The sequence below is a fragment of the Diabrotica virgifera genome, chromosome 4 (assembly GCF_917563875.1).
Source record: "Diabrotica virgifera virgifera chromosome 4, PGI_DIABVI_V3a".
Classification (NCBI taxonomy): Eukaryota; Metazoa; Arthropoda; class Insecta; order Coleoptera; family Chrysomelidae; genus Diabrotica; species Diabrotica virgifera.
Window position 1 is genome coordinate 186,550,740 of NC_065446.1, and position 14,997 is coordinate 186,565,736.

Below are 14,997 nucleotides of genomic sequence, written 5' to 3' on the forward strand. Positions count from 1 at the left end.
CGTAATAACTATAATATCAAATAAACCTTTTGTCACATAATTATCATAATTTTTGAATGTACATGTACATACATTTAAATTTACATTTAACGGATATTTTGTCATATTATATAACTGACATTTTCAACGCGATATGTCAATGTAATGTACTTGCTCTAAAAGGATATGTTTTAAAACCGCTGGCAGCTACAAAATTAATATTCCATAAAACCCTTCATTCGATATAAAATCTATTTTAATCTACTCTATTTATATTACAAATAGGCACATTTTTTTTAATGGATAAAAATTATTGAATATGTTATTTAGTAGATATCTTAACAAATATTATTAAAAACAAGGGTTGCCCGATATAATTTTGTCGTATATATTAATTAATAATTACAAAGAAATTTTTCATAAATTAAAAAAAAAATCGGCCTAAGCAAATCTTATTTAGATGATTTTTTTGGATAATTCGAAATCAGAATGGTCTTTTTTAATTTTTCTCTCAGGTTGATCGTTTTCGAATTATAAACAATTTAAAACTAAAAAAAGAAGAAAGATAACGATTTTCAACGCTCAAACAAATAAGTAAAAAAAATCATTTTTGAAAAAACGAAGTACCTAGATTCCTGCTTAAACCTTGTTTTGTCAGACTTTAATAACGGCAATTCAGGCATGTATTATAACATTTTAAAGTAGAAGACTTTAAAGTGATATTGCCAATATTGATGAATTTGAGTATTTAAATATTATATAGACTTTAATAAGTAATATAGACTTAATTCGTTTTAAAACACTACATTTTAGATGTTAATGCAGTCCGATATCCTGCCTTCCAATAAGGAACCTTCCTCATTAACAATTAAAAAATAAATATTTTAGAATAAAACATGGCAAAAATTCTTTTCTGGACCTGATAGAAGAAGGTTTGAAATTGAATTTAGATACTTAATGATTACAAGAACAATATTTTTTACTTGGGTTTTGAGCTTTGGAAATCGTCATATTTCATTTTTTTTTTAGTTTTAAATTGTGAATTATTCAAAAACGACTAACTTAATTACAAAAGACTTCTTTATTTCGAATTATCCAAAAAATGTAAAATAATATCTGCCCATGCCGATTTTTTTTTAATTTATAAAAAAAGTCATTTTTTAATTATTAAGTAATGATAGTGCAGAAAAAATTTTAACGAACAATCCTTGTTTTTTTATAATTTTTGACATACTAAGTTACATATCAAATAATTTTTATCTATTTAACAGATCGGTGAACCCATGATATTCTCAAGATTCTGCGATACATCCACAGTTCAAATGCCTCTAATTTTTGGTATCAATCTTTTTCAACGTCCATGACTCCATTCCGTAGAACAGCGCAGAAAGTACGTAACATCTCATTAGTCAGGCGAAGTTTCATTTCAAGGCTCAAATCTCTTCCACAGAACACTCTCTTCATTTTAGTGAATATGAATCTGGCTTTTTCAATTTTATTTTGATTTCTGCTGAGCAATCCTCGTCTTCATTTATTATAGTGCCTAAATATTTGTATTTGCTAACTCGACCGATAATTTCATTGTGTAAATATAAATTTTGGACATTTCGTGTGGATTTCGATATTACCATAAATTTAGTTTTATTTATGTTCAAAGATACATATTCTTTGCTGTAGTCTGCTCTCTTATTCACCAATGTCTGTAGCTCTTCAAGTGTTTCTGCGATCAGAACGGCGTCGTTGGCAAATCTCAGATTGTTTAATCTAACACCATTTATTTTAATACCTATGGATTGCTCAGAGAGTGTTCTATTCATTACGTCTTCGGAATAGAGGTTAAACAGGGTTGGTGTGCGTATACACCCCTGTCTAGCACCTCGCATTATTTAAATTGCTTCAGTGGTATTATTCTCTTCTCTCACTACTGCTTTCTGATTGTAGTACATATTTGCTGTTAGTCGGATGTCTCGTTTATCTAAACTCTTTTCTGCCAGGAGTCTGATTAGATGATCGTGCCGCACTTTATCAAAGGCCTTGTTATAATCTATGAAACACATGAATACATCTTGATTTATGTCAAGACATCTTTGAGACATAACGTTCAGTGCAAACAACGCCTCTCTTATTCCGAGTCCATTTCGGAATCCAAACTGGGTATCATTGATGTCCATTTCAAGTTTTCTGTGTACTCTAGTGTGTATAATTTTCAGGAATATTTTCAGTACATGACTCATCAAACTGATTGTACGGTAATCACTACATTGTTTGGCATTCATCTTTTTTGGTATAATTACAAAGGTGGATAAAATCCATTCTTGTGGTATTTTTCCTGATGTATAAATGCTATTGAAAAGTTCAACTAAAATGTTGATGGAGCCTTCTTTAATCAGTTTAAAGATTTCTGTTGGTATTTCATCTGGACCTGGGGCTTCACCGTTTTTCATTCTTTTAGTGCGTGCATTACTTCCTCTTCCGTTATTTCTGGAGCTTCGTCTCCTTGTAAGTTACTTAGTTCAGATTGTTGTCTATCATCTGCAAAGAGTTCTTCAACATAGTTTTTCCATGTCTTCAACTGTTCTTCTAGTTCTGTTATTATGTTTCCTTTGACATTATACAGGATATTTGGCTGCTTACGTTTTTGTGTACCTGCAAGTTCTTTAACTTTTTTATGTAAATTAAAAATATCATGTTTTGCCTGCAATTGCTCTATTTCTTCACATTTTCTTTTATAAAAATCTTCCTTTGCTATTCTGATGTCTTTTATGATTTCTTTCTGTATTTGTTTATACCTTTGTTCGTTTTTTTCCTTTTATTACTCTCCGATTGTCCATGAGAAGAAGGATTTTATCAGTCATCCATCTTTGCTTTATTTTTGGTTTTTCTTTAGTCAGAATTTTCTTCGCAGGACTTGTTATCGCCATTTTTATCTATGTTGTTCGTTGGCTGAGATGTTTCTTTTTCATGAAGTATTTTCAAATTATTATTAATACATCTTTGCAGTTCCTCCTTTACCTCCTGCCGGAGTAATGACTGACGTCTATCTGGTTTGCTCTTCTTTTCTGCTCCAATCTTTTTAGTTTAATACACATTTGCGCTATTAGAGGGTTATGGTCTGCGCCTGGGTAAGCCTTACCGGATTTTAAGGAGTTTTTCTATCGTTCGTTTATCAGTAAAAAATCAATCTGGTTTCGAATTATTCTTTGGCCATTGTCCTTTGGTGATTTCCACGTAAAAAGCCTTCTCTTTGGTAAGTTGAAAAATGTATTAGATACAATCATGTTATTCTCCTGACAGAATTGAAACAGATTGTCACCTCGTTCATTTCTTTTACCGAGTTCGTATTCTCCTACATGTTTGCCACTTTTTCCTTTACCAAAGTCTCGTGGTTTTGTCAATTTTAATACTTGATTGATTTCTTCGTAGAATTGTTCAATTTCGTCCTCGGATTTATCTGCAGGAGGTGCATACATTTGTATGGTATCTAGTTTACTTTGTTTTTGTTGGTAGTTGGAGAAATAAGAGCCGATCTGATACTGAAGTAAAATTAATGACCGACTGCATCATAGACTTAGATACGAAAACTGCTACGCCGTGTATGTGTTGAGTAATTCTGTTTCCGGAGTAATATGCTAGGCCATTTGTTGTCGAAAAACTGCGCCAGAATTTGGCCACCTTGCCTCACTAATGCCTAGAATGACGACATTTAATCTTTGCATTTCTTGTAATATATTATGCATTTTGCCTAGATCATGCATACTCCTAACATTCCCTGTACCAATTTTTAATACTCTCTTGGGTGTTTTTCTATTTTCTTTAAGAGTGGTATTTATTACTTCACAGGGATTTTGCTGGTTGACGACCCGGGAGGCCCTGTGGTCTTCTTGTGATATACCTCCCATGCCGGATCCTGGTCTCCGATTCCCATGATCAGTGGTTAAGTTGGCTTTTTGTTGTACAGTCATGATGATCGTACTAGAGATATCCATGATGGATCTTTAATGTAGTGGTTTCTCCTTGCCTTCTACATCCTTATGCCGTTGACTAGTAAATAGTTCTTCCGCCTTTAGTGTCAATTTCTTGACCCCAGGACAAAAGAGTGCCCTTTCACTTGCATACCTACCGAAGTTGGTCAACAAGTCGGGACTGCTTATTCCGGCAGTCACTCGGCTCTATTATTACAGGACAGCTAGGTTTGGTTGCAATAGATATATATTTCATGCTGTCATAATATTATGTATTCAATCAATAAAAGTTTTTTGAAAGGTATTTTGTTAAATTTACATGTCATTTTTCATAGACAACCTCCTTAGAACCGAGCAAAATGACTATAAAAACCAAAAAAATGCATAAATTAGGAAAGTAGCGAAAGAAGATATCGTGACCAAAATAAAGCAATCTAGAGTTAGATGGCTAGGTCACATCTGTCAAGCAGAAGATGAAGCAGTGACATAATGCTATGGTAGAATTGAATACGAGAGGAAAAAAGAAAAGTGAAAGACCAAGATCAAAATGGCTGCAAGAAGTTAAAGAAAACTTAACATACGCAGGAGTCAGAGAATGGCAGGGAAAACCTAGAGACGAAAAAGATCCTAAGAACCATATTGAGACCAATCAGAACAAAGAAAAATGAATATAGCAGCCGAAAAAATGCAGCGATTAGAAAAGTACCGAAAGAAGGTACCTATCGTGACCAAAATAAAGCAATGTAGAGTTAGATAGTTAGATCACATCTGGCGGGAGATGATGATGGGCAGAACATATTATGATAGAATTGAATTCTGAAGGAAGAAGGACAAAAGAAAGACCAAGATCAAATTGGTCAGAGAATAGCAGGGAAAAACTACAGACGGGAAAGATGAAGAGAAATCTTTCAGAAGATATCATAAGCAAAAGGGACTGATCCTTCCAAGCAATAGGATCTAGAAAGCTTTCGAGTCTTACTCCCAGGTCGGTGTGTAGAGTCACTATACGTGCAGTCCAATAAGTACTTAGCCTACAAAATAAAAAGAAAAATTTTGGAAAAATGGTAGTTTATTTCTCTACATAGACTCCTTTTAGCTCGATACACTTGACCCAGCGGTAATCCAGCTTCTTTAACCCATCTGAAAAATACCTTTACTCGAGGTCTGCAAAATAGGCTCCCGTGGCAGCGATGAGCTCCTCATTCGACTTAAATTTCTACCCAGTGAGTATCTTTTTCAAGTTTTGAAACAAATGTTAGTCGCAGGGGGCCAAATCTGGAGAATACGGTGGATGGGACAACAGTTCGTAGCCTAGTTGGACAAATTTGGCCATGACAACGGCGGAAGTGTGAGCCGATGCATCGTCATGGTGGAAGATCACTTTTCTTTGCCAAATGGGGTCGTTTTTTTTTTTTCAATTCGGCGTCGAATCGGTCCAATAATTCGACATAATAAGGCCCTGTGATTGTTTCGCCCTTCTCCGAGTAGTCGATGTGGATCACACCTTGTGGATTCCAGAAAATGCTGGCCATCACCTTTCTGGCCGATTGGACAGAGTTCGCCTTCTTCGGAGCACGTTCGCCGTGTGCTGCCCAATCTTTCGACTTTTCCTTGGTTTCTGGCTTATACCATGGTGAATCCATGTTCCGTTGACGGCTATGAAACGACGTCAAAACTCTTTTTGATCACACTTAAATAGCGTCAAACACTGCTCTGAAGTGTTCTCACGGTTGCGCTTATTGTCTGAAGTAAGCAAACGCGGCACTCATCGCGCCGACATCTTTCTCATGCCCAAAATTTCATACAGGATATGACCTACGTAGTCTTCTGAGATGCCTACTGTGTCAGATATATCGCGAACCTTCAGTCGGCGGTCTGCCAGTACAATATAGTGGATTTTTGTCACATTATTCTCCGTGGTAGCCATTTTCGGGGCACCTACGCGTGGCTCATCAAAAACTGACGTTCGTCCACGTTTAAACTCATTAAACCAATTTTTGACACTTGCCATCGAAGAAGAAAGTCACCGTACACAGCATCCAAGCGCTGTTTGATTTCGCTGCGTGATTTCCCTTCCAAAAAGAAGAATCGAATCACCTACCTATATTGATCATTTTTCATTTTATTAAAATCCGCGGACACGCTGACTTTCACACGCAATCACAAGAATACTCTAATTATTTCGATTTGGCTGAAATTTTGACATTAGCCGTCTACGAGAACGCATTAAATGACAGTACACTTCATTTGCGATAGTGGCGCCATCGGGCGGAGAGGCTAAGTACTGATCGAAGTGCCCTAGTACTTGTAATGTATATTATTTTTTTTTGGAAATATTTACAGGACAGCTAAGTTTGGTTGAAATAAATGTATATTTCATGTTGTGTATTTATAAATTTAATTATTAAAAGGTTTCTGAAAGGTATTTTTTAATTTCCATGTCACTGTGTCATAGAAAACCTCCTTTGCGTTAGTTCCTGGCCTAGTATGCAGTGTTTTCCACAAAATACCGATGGTTTTCTTTGTGTTCCTGTTCTCTTGACCTCAAGATTTTGCATTCGCAGTCAGCTGCACTCGCCACAAATAAATTACCAGTCACGACGGAGGTACGAGATATTCACCACGAATTCATAATTGGTTCGTAAACTTGGTTTATGCCTTTCGTGCCAAGATTGCATACGGGGTGATAAGAAAGCACTTTATTGCAAAACTTTTCAATATATAACGAACGTGATGATGGTGTTCAAATAGATGTAGACAACTTTAAATACGAAAAGTATACGATAAATTGAATCTTTAAATTCAGTGGTATATTACATAAAGATAAAATAGCCTAAAGATTTAAGCATAAAATAAGTTAAAGAGAGAGTGTTACAGGAGCAGATCAAATAACTGGAAGAAGTTGAGAAAAAAATATGATGTTTTTAACATGTTTAAAATAATTAGATAAGTAACAGGAATGAGAAAAACACTTCAAACTAGGCAACTAACAAATGAAAGTGGTGTACTTATAACAGACAAACCAGAAAATACTGAGATGGACACAATATATAACACAGTTATTCTAAGAAAAAGACAGAACACAAGCACCAAAATAATTTAAATATGATTCTAGACCTGATATTATACTTGAAACGGTGTCACATATACGACAATTTCAACTCAATAAAAGACGCTATTTAATGATAAACCCCCGTATGTTTTAACAACTCAAAATTACTGCAATTAAATTTCACGAAAAGGCATTTATTTCTGTAAAACCCTGTATTCAAGTATGCATTTCATTTCGATGGATACGTTAGTATTTTAGAAGCAAAAATATCATGCCGTGTTTTCTTGAGGGATTCTACGCGTTATTTTTCATCATTAAAAAGTTATAGGAGGCTTCTATTTAAAGGAATTCTGGGTATTTAATCAAGTGACCCTCGTTGAAATGTTTTAAAATTTGAGTTATGGTAGGGGAGCAAAGTATGCTAAATGTGCAGTCACTCGAGCGCTTTGGGGACCTATTGGGTTGGGAAGAGTAGGTCCTAGAACCAAAAAAAGTTAAGTAAAGTTTTCAATTTTAGTGGGCGCTTGCCATTTTTTAATTTAGTTTTTCATTTCCAACAATCGTTTTTTCCGATTATAACGCCATCTATCCATAATTCGAAATAATGTTTCGAAAAAAAGTTACTTATTTTTACGTAAGTAATCCAAATCTTCAATAAAAAAATGAGGGCTCCTATTTAAGATTTTAAAGTAACCCCCAACCCAGATCTATGGGGGTCGTGTTTGGTGCCATTCGATAGATTTTTCAAAAATACTGAATAAGTGTATTTTACAGTTTTTCGATCTGATGTTCATTTCGCGAAATATCGCGGGATTCGTATTTAAAATATTAAATTTACCCCCCACCCCTCTCCGTGGGAAGTCGTGTCTAGTATCATTAGATAGATTTTTAAAAAATATTGAGCACATATTTTTTAGTTTTTCGATCTGTCATTAATTTCGCGAAATATTCGCTTTTTTCTTGTGAATCTTTGGGACTCACCCATTTCCTTACGCCCGGCTCAAATCGTTAGATTTTTGAAATATTCACCCTTTTGCATGTATTTAACTTACCTTATCTTAATCTGACAATTTCGAGTTGTTTTAAGAATAGATTTTTTTTCGGGCCCCCCTTAACGAACTCCCCTGTGTTAAGAGCCAATCTATGGTAGAGGTACATCTGCAAGGTACCAGGTTTCTCTCTATATGCTAATCTGACGCGCTCGAGTAACTGAAAAAATCCCCGCTTGGGCTCCCCTACCATTATGAGTCCACCGACAAATATTTGTTACTTTTTTAAGGCGATGGCAAATTGAGTGTTTATCTCTAAATGTTCTCTTCTTGTTCTTCTTCTTCTGGTAGTACCACAACCAGGGGTGGGTCTTGGCTGACTGCACAACTCGCTTCCATCTCGAACGATCATCCATGATACTTGGGTCAGTGGGTAGCCCCATTGTTCTTAGATCTGACCATATATTGTCTCTCCATCACAGTCGTGGGCGTTCTAGGGGCCTTCTTCCTGTGCGGCGGCTTCCTCCCAGATCAGTTTGGCAAGGCGGTTATTAAGTAGTCTATGGACCTGGCCAGAACATCTTAGAAGCTGAGATTTAATTTCTTGGACTACGTCGCTCGCCCTATACATCTGATTGACCCCAGCATTTGTCCTCATTCGGTATTGGTTGCTATTAAGGTCGTGATCAGTTCCATATATTCTTCTGAGGATTTTTCTCTCAAAATATCTAAGTTTTATTTCAATTGTTTTGATCAGAGTCCACGTCTCACACCCATACATTAGCACCGGTCTGATCACTGTTTTTTATATTCTGATCTTAGATGCTCATGTTAGGCTCTTAGATTTAATAGTATTCTGGAGGCTATACATACATCTGTTTGCTGCCTGAACTCTCCCTTTAATCTCTTCCGTGATATCGCTATCTGCAATTATTGCTCCGAGGTATTTAAAACTTTCCACTCTTTTAAAGTTGTATGGGTCTATCGTAACATTTTGCCCTATTCTATCTGGTCCCTTTTGTCTCTTGATGCACATATATTTGGTTTTCTCTACATCTATCCTTAAACCAGTTTTCTTTGCCTCTCAATAAATTGGAAGTCCCTTCACATTGGTGACTGTGTTTCCCACAATGTCAATGTCATCCGCGTCCTTCTTCTTGTTCTTCTTCCTTCTTGTATGTAGGCTTTAAAGCCTGTTTCTTCTTCAATATTATCCTCCTAAATTGTTTAGGTTATCGCACCAACTTTTTCTTGGTGTGCCAATACTTCTTCATCCATTTGGTGACTTATCCCGTGCTATTCTTACTATCCTATCCTCTGCCATTCTACTAATGTGTTCGTTCCACTCCTGTTTCCGTTTTGTCACCCATCCATTTATGTCTTCTATATTGCATGATCTTCTTATGTTTTCGCTCCTCTCCCTATCCAACAGACTTTTCCCTGATATTCGTCGGAGTATTTTCATCTCTGTTGTTTTTAGTAGTCGTCTCGTTTTAGATGTGTCAGGCCTTGTCTCCGCCGTGTATGTTAATATAGGTCTAATTGCTGCTTTATAGATTCTTGCTTTTGTGTCTTGTCTTAAGTGTTTGTTCTTCGAGATTGTGTCATTAAGAGATCCCGCCGCTTTACTTGCTTTTAAGCTTTGTTGTCGTACTTCCTCTTCCTCATCCGCGTCCGCTAGTTGTAATTTTAGTCCATTTACTGTCAGTAATTCTGCTATATGTTGTGCTGTTCTTACTACTAAATATTATCGCAAGAGTTAATTTGTTTGGGCTGAGATTCAAGATTGTCCATACTTCCTAGTCAAAAGACCACCTGCATTGTTGTCGATACTGCAATTCTCATGACAAAAATTTTCGTCCGATGACTTTTGTTTATTTCTTCTTATTGGTCAAAATACCAACATGGCTCTGTCGTGGGTGTGATTAAAGATATATTTTGATTATTTTATTGTTTGGGAGTAAGTAGAAGGAATATTTGACTTTTTTTTTGACAGCATTTGCTATGGTGGAAGAGAGGAGGAATCGACCTTAGGACAGGAGATCCAAGTTCTCAGTGGAGTTTAAGTCAGGCAGTTAAAGTGAAAGTTAAAGTTTGGAATTGGGAGTTCCGGTTCAAGATCCTGGAGCCTCAGGCCGCTGAGGAGGTACTAAAGAATTTAAGTTCCGTTCATAGTCGGAGTTCAAGTTCCTAAAAATGAAGAGAAGAAAAAGTTGTGTTTTGGCCGGCTCGCTAACCAAGCCAAGCCGGGCGACGAATTCTTAGTCAAGTTTTCAAGTTAAAGTTTAACCCTCGTAAGGCGGTGCGGGGTGCAAATGCACCCCAGACCTCGTTTTTCTTACCTTTTTTTTTGAATAATTTTTTTTGATTTTTGTCTATTTTTTATTCGCATTAAATTCAATTCTTAACGCATTCCACCCATTACACCGTTTAAAACTCTTTAACGTTTAAGTGCTATTTTGGGAAAATGGATGTAGGATACAAATGATGAAAATTTCATATTTATCCTGAATTGGACGTTTCTGATATTCCACCTGGAGCTAAGAGAGCTAAGGGACAAGGTCGGTGTTACTTATGTCAGAGAAAAAAGACCGAAAGTCCCGGCTTAACTCTATTGTGTGTAAAAACTTCGTGTTGCTCACTTTGTGAAAAATTTCATGTGGTAGTCTTGCAACAATAATATTTTTTTAAGAAGAAATGAGTACTTTTTTGTAAAATTATGTTTTATAGGATAATAAACAAGTCCTAATTATGTTTTAAATCAATTTTCCCGACGTTTACATATAAAAAAAATGGATATACAGATGAGGTGCAAATGCACCCCACACCGTTGTTTACGTAAGAATCTAAGCACCGCCTTACGAGGGTTAATGTTGGAAAATGTTCCTTCATAGCCATAGGCCGATTGCCTCTTCCAGGCAGGGAGACAGCTTGTTTAGTGCTAAAATTCATGTAAAATATTTTTCCACCTACCTCTACCGAAAGTATACTATTCCGGACCTGATTGTAGTGAGCAAAGTTGTACTTTTCCTCCCTAGGGAGGAAAAGTAAAAGTGACGTCATGTTACTTCATTCATGAAATATAACTTATTGACGACCTGTACAATATCTATTTTCTATTACGTAAATATCTATACATTTTAACGTTTATTTATAAAACGCCCTGTATTTTGCAGAATGGTAAAAAACAGTAAATTGTTATTTTGATTTAACAATGTTTACATTAATAATTTGATTTATATATGACAGTTGACAGTTATATTGTACCTACTTGTTAGTTTTAGTTTTAATTTTTGTTGGTTAGTTACGTAAATAAATTAGTAAAAATGAAAAATGACTTGTTATTAATTTGAGGAAGGTGGAAAAACCATATGTATAACATGGGAATAAAGTGCCTTTTCCTCCCTTGAATGATTACTGTACAGTCAACTTCATTCTCGGGAGGAAAAGTAGCACTTTCCTCCCTTGTTATACAAATAGCTATTAACATGTTCCGTACGGATGGCATACATGTGAACCATATGATGCCTTCACCAAGGTGCGAACGGTGCGCATGTATACCATTGATTATACGCATTTTAGTTATGTATTTTTTTGTCAGTCATAAGTGTAAATCTTAGGATCAGACACCCGCACGAAATGTGTTAAAAGTTAGTTAAAAGTCAATATGAGCAGAATTATTTGGAAATTTGTGAAAAAGCTAATACATTAAGGCTAATCATATTTTTTTTTTGAATTGCTGAAACTTTTCAGGGAAATAACCGATATTATACTTTTTATGTTTTTGTACTGTTAATTCAGTGAATAGTGAGTGCCCTTTGGACATTACCAACGAAGAACAAGGACAGGACGATCTTTAATAAACAAGGTGTTTGAAACATGTAAACGTTTTTTTTTATTTTTATAATAATTGGACAATCTTAATTGTAACATCTGAAGAGATCCAAATTATTTTCCTTTTACTTTGTTTTTTTTTATCAATTTGATTCATTTGCAATAATGCTTTGGTTATTAATTATTATTATCTCATTCCTTTCCCTTGTTTCTTTTGTTTCTCTTTATCGAAATCTGGGTAAGAAAGAATTATTGGTAGGTGATATTTATTTGATATAAATGTATATTAAGTGTTTTGCGATAATTATTTTGCTTTGATTAATAATTTTTTTTAGAGTTATTTTTCTAAAGCCTTTTTACTTATTTTATCTTCCAATTTCTTGGTTGGTGATGGCGCTCAATATCTCACTAATTATTTCTATTGTTATTTCGTTACCATCTATTTCTAAGCTAATAAGGAAATGTAAGGAAACAACCCCACAGAGAACCACCACATATCTAAACCGAGTCTGAACAACGAGCCTTTGTTTATTCAACTGTAGCACAATTTCATTACATTCTGACATATTAACATCTTCTTTTAATTCTGTTTTCGTTATCCATCTAGGTGAAATTTGCGTGTTATATACTAGAAGAAATTGACTACTCAATGAAAAAGCAAAAAGTGGTAAACCTCTTGGATGTGATAAAGTTCCCATTAAGAATTGTGGATACTAAATCTATTGACCTTTTTTTGAATCGATAGGATCGATGGAATACCTAAAGGATGGCTCGAACCGATATTTCTACTGCCTCCCAAAAAAGCCCGTTGAAAGGAGTGCAAATAAGATCGCACCATAGCCTTAATGAGTCATGCACACAATTCACAACAGAATACATAAGAAATTAGACGAATCAATGAGTAATATACAAACGGGATTAACCCTACGTTAGGCGCGTCGTTATTGCTGACAAGCTTAGGCGCGTGGTCTACTATTGTAGACCAATAGTTTTTTGTCGTATAATACTGGATTTTGACAAAATTAACAAATTAGTGATTAATAACATGTTTATTTATGTTCGCACTTTGATACTAGATATGTTTTGTTTCTTGGCTTTTCTCATTTTGACAGTGGTAAAATTAAAAACGAGGTCATGATTTTTTGGGTCTTTATTCGCAAGTAAATGAAAATGGTCAAAGAATAAGCTTAATTTAGTAAAAAACACAAATATTTTTTTATATTTGAACTTATAGAATGACCAATAGGGATAAATAATAAAGAATAGAACTAAAAAGTAAAAAAAGAATAGAACTAAAAAGTAAAAAAAAACAAGACTATTAAATGGTCAAAGTGGCACAATTTTAGTCTATCAAACATTCAGTGCAAATATCCCCAAAATGATCCTTGAATGCAAATGTGTCACATCTTTGGCATGCCCTTCTTGTTGACATATTGCAAATTCATGCACAAATACAACATCGTCCCACGTAACTTGTTGGAATATTAGGGGAAGGGGGTACGACTTCTTGAACTCCGAGCAGTACGCGAGCTCGTCGTCTAAGTTCTCGTAGCAGGGAAGGCATAGTTGATCCATATTCAACTTGCTGTTTGATTAGTTCCCATGTTAAATTTTCAATGAAGTCGCTTCTTGAAACATTTTCATTTATGTTATTAGCTTTATATACACAGCAGGCTACTTATTAGCTTTATATATACAACTAAAAACTGGAACGCGCTTAGTCGCGTGGTCTACGGTTGTAGACCAGTGCTCTTTGAATAATGGTAAAAAAATAATGCAAACAGATCGGCGGCGTTTAGCAAACTGAAGAGTAAGTTGGAAGTATTAGTGACAGCTACTAAGCGGGATGGGGGCGTATGTGCAGTTTTATGCAATTGGCGACCACTTAAAGGAGAGCGCCTAACAGAGGGTTAAGGAAACATCTTGGAACACGGAATGTACTGCAGTAAGTGTTCCTTCTCAAAGATGTATATGCTTCTTTTCATGAGCATTTTTCAGTGCGTCACAAATGATAGAAAAAAAGGTAAGTCCGTGATAACATACATTTAATGACATGACATTTTAGTTAAATCTGACAGTTGTCACATTTTATTTGCAATTTGGCATAAAAACAAATCAATTGTGTTTATTGCATTTATAAAATGGTATTTTCTTTGATTTGTATAGTCTTATAAATTGTACAGGTTATATTCATAGATATATTATAAATATAATTTGTAAATATTTCTTTTTCAATTATAGCGCCATCTATTGACAACTAGAATATATGTTATAAATGTCACCGAGGAAATGTAATGACCGACGTGCGTTTTTTTCTGTCACATACAATTTAATGCGTTAGGATGAAATCGAAAAACTGTGACGCACTGAAAGATGCTCATGAGAAAAAGCATAGATATGAATCAGAAAATTTATGCTGTTTCATGATTTCGAGGAGACATTTGATAAAATGCAGCCTAATCGTTTTAAAGAAATTTTGTTAAATAAGAAAAAATACAATAGATACATTAGAATAATTATTAGTAACCTCTATTGAAATTAAACAGCAAAAGTGAAAGTTGAAAATGATCTGACTCAGGATATCAAGATTTATCATGGGGTGCGCCGACGGTGTATTTTGTCACCATTGTTGGTTAATTTAGATAGTAAAGACATTTCAAAATTAGCCTCGGCGCAAGTAAGTGAGGACCAATAATAAACGGTGTAGTCGTTAATAACATTTGATATGCTGACAATACGTCTTTCTGGAGGGAACAATATCTAAATATACTTTGAAACGATTATGGACTAGAAATAAATTTGAAAAAAAAACAAGTTCGTGATATTCACAAAAGCATAAAACTTCAAATTTAAGCTAGTACCAGATAACAGATAGATTGAGCAAATATGTATCTTCGTACAAATACCTTGGAGCATGAATCATAGAAGATACTGACTGATAAGGCAAAAGATATAAAATGCCGAATTGAAATTGTACGGCCAATTTTTAACATAACGAGAATCATTTTCTGTACTCGCAATATCAATATAACGCTCCGGATAAAAATGCTTCGATGTTATATTTTCTCTACCACTCTATATGAGGTGGAGGACTGGAAACTGAAACAATCTAACATTAAATACCTGGATGTATTCGAAAAGTGGTGTTACCGATGTATTTTGAAAATATCATAAATGGATT